This window comes from Camelus ferus, chromosome 11, assembly GCF_009834535.1.
Source record: "Camelus ferus isolate YT-003-E chromosome 11, BCGSAC_Cfer_1.0, whole genome shotgun sequence".
In the NCBI taxonomy this organism is placed as follows: domain Eukaryota; kingdom Metazoa; phylum Chordata; class Mammalia; order Artiodactyla; family Camelidae; genus Camelus; species Camelus ferus.
In genome coordinates this window covers 50,320,105-50,324,546 of record NC_045706.1, presented here as the reverse complement: position 1 = coordinate 50,324,546, position 4,442 = coordinate 50,320,105, and the positions used below count along the sequence as shown (strand labels likewise).

At 40.3% G+C, this 4,442-nt stretch overlaps 1 long non-coding RNA gene across 1 annotated transcript; it reads right to left on the bottom strand.

The window, feature by feature from the left end:
* Positions 1 to 651: 651 nt before the first annotated feature.
* On the bottom strand, positions 652 to 2,679 carry LOC116667199. The gene is made up of 3 exons (XR_004324013.1): positions 2,443 to 2,679; positions 2,291 to 2,346; positions 652 to 780 (listed from the first exon to the last, which is right to left on the bottom strand). It is a non-coding gene; the product is annotated as an uncharacterized LOC116667199 (long non-coding RNA).
* Between the last annotated feature and the right edge of the window lie 1,763 nt (positions 2,680 to 4,442).

The window sequence follows — 4,442 nt, the reverse complement described above, 5'->3', positions numbered from 1 at the left end:
TACCTCTTGACAGAGTGGCTAGAAAACTGTTTGCTCCCTCCATGAAATGATATTTTATGAAGCTATTTTATAATTATAGCTTTATTATCCTCACTGAAATCCCGTGACCCAACACCTGGCTCCTGTCAGGGGCCCTGTATAGCTATCCAAAGGCACAAAAGGGTAAGCAATATGGACTTCTCCTGATGTGCCATCCTTTGCCTTCAGGCTGGTTGGGTCTCCTAAGGTGACCGCCCTTTCACAGGCAGCAAGTTTGGAAATGAATTGGATGTGTGATGGGGGAAAGGGCCAAAGGCCTGTTGACACTGAGCACCCCCACCCCAGAGGAGCTCTTAGAGGGACTCGGTGTCCTGTCCTTCCATTTGCAGCATGAGCGGTCATTCTAATCATGGTCTCCACTGATGAATGGCCTGTTGACTTCACCAAGACCACGCAGGACTTAACAGACCAACATAAGCTGGAGGTGGATGCCCAGCCTGGACCCCACAAACCACAAGCTGCCCAGGCCTATGCTGAGAACTTTCTCTTGGGGCCTGGAGGACGCATGAGTTGATTTAGGTTGGAATGGAGGGCGGAGTTGGCAAAGTAGGATGAGAGCCCCCCTATCATTAGTCTACTGTGTATTCATCCAAAAATCCAGGTGAGAGCCAAGCCATGAGCTGGATGGACAAAGCATTGCTATTAAACTCTGTACCTCTTTGCATCCGTTTCCTCAGCTCACCCCTCAGAAATGCCACTGAGGAAAGATCGATGAGAAGGACGTGACCCAAATAGGCTTCACTGCAAGCAAACAATGTTGAATCAACAATAGATTCTTTGTTAAATCACCCAATTCTTTATGTTTATGGCCTTTTATTGTTGGTTTTTTCTGTCTCTGGACAAACACTCCATTGTGGAAATTTTACAAAATTTAGATTAAGCAAAGAGAAGAAAATAAAAAACACCCAGATCCCACCACGAGCTAAGCATGGAGTTATTTTCTATGCATATATAACTATATGTTTTAAAAATTTGTAACAGCTTTATTAAGGCATAATTTGCATTCAGTAAAACTCACCCATCTTAAGTGTAAATTTTGATGAGTTTTAGCTATTGTACACAGTTGTATAAACACCATTATTCTCAAGATATTTCCAGCATCCCCGCAAAATTCCCTTGTGCCAATTTGTAGTCAACCCTTTCCCCTACTTCCTGGCCCCAGATAACCACCCATGTGATTTTAGAATGTCATATACATGGAACAATACAGTATGTAGCTTTTTGAGTCTGGCTTTTTTCACTTAGCATAATGCTTTTGAGATTCAACCAAGTTGTAGCATGAATCAGTAGTTTGTTCCTTTTTATTGCTGAGTAGTATTCCATTGTATGGATGTATGATATTTTATTTGTCCATTCATCAGTTGATAGACATTTGTGTTGTTACCAGTTTTTATGAATTTATAAATTATGAATAATGCTGCTATGAACATTCATATACAAGTCCTTATATGTATATTTATTTTAAATTCTCTTGGATAAATACCTAAGAGTGGGTAGGCTGGATTGTGTGCTAAGTGTATAGTTTAACTGTGTAAGAAGGTGCCAAAGTGTTGTTCAAAGTTGTGCCATTTTGCATTCCCATCAGCAGTGTATGAGAATTCTAGTTGTTCTTGCCAACATTTAGGCGTATCAGTCTTAAAAAAATTTTCCTGATGACTAGGGACGCTGGGCATTTTTTCATATGCTTATTGGTTATTCTTGTATCTTTTATATAAAGTGTTTTCAAACCTATCTTTAAAAATATGATTATAATGAAATGTAATTATACAATATGATTATATTGTAGAGATTTTAGTACAAAAATTTGCCCTAAGTCTAAGAGGAAATTATCATCAATAGAGGATTTTTAAACCTATCAAGAATGTGTTTAAAGCACTATAGATCCTTTGAAAGGATCCTATGGATGGAATGTGATAGAAGGGGAGGGCTATTTTAATAGGTGATTAGGAATGGCATCTCTAAGGAGGTGACATATGAATACAGATATGAATGAAGTGAGAAAGGGAGCCATGTGAATAGTTGTGAATATCATGTGCAAAGGCCCTGAGATAGGAGAGGGAGCAATGAGGAAGGAATGAATGCATATCAAAATGGTACTGAATTTCAATAATTATACTTCTGGTCAATGCAAAACATTTACTGAGTGCCTGTGAAAAGCCAGGCACAGTACTAAGTGCTTTGTGTCTGTTATTTTTTTCTCACAACAGACCATAAGCTGTATGAAGACAGGAGCTATGCCTGTTTCACTCACCTTTGTGGGCCCAGATCTAGGATATTGCCTGGTACACAGAAGGCACCGATGAATGTCTGTTGAAGGAATGAAGTAGTTAAATAAACAGGTATTTCTTATTATTCTCATATTATAGATGGAAAAACCAGTCTCAAAGAAGTTAAGTAACTTACTGAAGGTCATAATAGTAGATGGTACTGAAGCTGAGACTCAAATCTTGGTGCATCTGACCAGGAAGCCCCGATTTTTGCTACTCCCCCAAAGCTGCTGTGGATTCTCCTTCCTATATATGTTCAGCCAGTTCTCTTCTCCTTCTACCATAGGGTAAGATAAAAGCTGGTCCCTCAGTCAGGATCCCAGAATAACAGACACATGGAGCAGAGCCAAAGCCAATCTGTAGCTCTGACATAAAATCTGAGAAAGAAATGAATGTCACTGTAAGACTCTGTGGAGTCTCTGAGGTTCCAAATAGAAGAAAGAGGCTTGACGGAGGTCCCATTTAATCCTAAAAATAAAACCAGCTAGGCACAGGCTCCAGACTGCTATTTTGGCCAGAAGAACACATTTCCATCACATTCAGTGGGTTCTAAAGATTTGAGATGGAATACCAACAGTTTAAGTAAAAGGTGTCCATTTCTACATGGCAGCTGTGGGCTGAAAGAAATCATCCTTTTGACCCCTCTGTCCTGTGGTCATTGATGGGGTGGAAGCTGCTGGGCTGGCTGTTGAGGGCTGCCTCGAGTTGTTTGTGTTCTCTTGCAAACTGCAGTGCCCAGGCCTTTGAATCCCATCACCAACAAATGCTGCTGTTGCCATGCGCAAGCGACCAAATGAATGTGAGTGGAAAAACCCAAGCGTAGTGATTTGGGCAAGTTAGTTTATCTGTCACATAGCCAGTGGTGATACTAAATCATTCTGTTTGTGGAGTAATCACTCCCCATCCCACTCTGTCTTTCTCACTGCAAGGAGGTTAGAACAGCCAAAGCTCAGCTGTTTTAGTGATAGAGCAATCTACGTTTATGTGTTTTGACCACCCTCAAGGAAGAGCATTTTGTGTGGTGTAGTTTGTTCATTCATTGTGCTGTTTGGCAGTCTGTTGAAGCCACCTCTAATGATCATAACCACCTGCTTTATTCTCCTCTAGTCCATGTCTTTGGAAAATGATTCTATTACCTATGCTATAAATTATGGAAAATAAACTCTTATGAAAGAGTTTGGTGTTTACTTTTTACTTTCCATTGTATTAGTTTTCCCCCTTGCACATCCTCACTGTGAAGGAAAAGTTTCCAGACAAAATACCAAAATACCTACCAAAAAATGTGGGTCGTAGGCTTTGTTACTACTGACATAACTGCAGTATTCCCATTTTACAGATGAGAAACTGAGCTGCAAAGAGGCCAAGGCATTTCCTTGAGGTTCCCACAGCTCGTAAGTGGTGAAATCAAAACAAAATGTCAGGCTTTGTGAGTTGCAACCTAGAATTCTTGACACTATGTCAAATTACCTACTTTGCTCCTTACTTTGAAGTGTCTGCAACAGTTTAGATAAAACCTAATTCTGGCATGTGTTCATTCAGCAAACTTAGTATCTGTTGAGTCTGGGTACATGGGCCTCCCCCACTCCGGTGAGCAAAGATAGAAAAGAGAAAAATCATACTGTGATACAATACTTTTTATGATAGAGCACTGTGATTGACCAAAGAAGCAATGGAACAGCCTGAGGGGTATCAGAAAAGGGTTCCCATAAGAGGTTTGAAATAAGCTTAAAGACTGAATTGGAGGGAGGTGGAAATAGCTCAATGGCAGAGCACATGCTTAGCATGCATGAGGGCCTGGGTTCAATCCCCAGTAATTCCATTAAAAAAAAAAAAGAGAGAGAAAAAGAAAAGAAAAAAGAATACAATAAAAAGGAAGTTAAAAAAAAAAAAAAGACTGAATTGGAGACAACCAGGTAGAGGGTTTGAAGTAGAGAAGTGATGCACTCACAGATCTTCATCTGTTAAAGCTCACGCTGGCAGCAGGTAAAGAATGACTTGGAGGGAGATGGACCTGATTTAAACTGGCTTAAACGAAAGGGATACATTGGTACACAGAATAGTAAGGGCAGATGATTTGTGGATCCAGAAGCTCAGTGTCATCAAGGACCCAGGTTGTGTCCATTTCTCTGCTCTGCC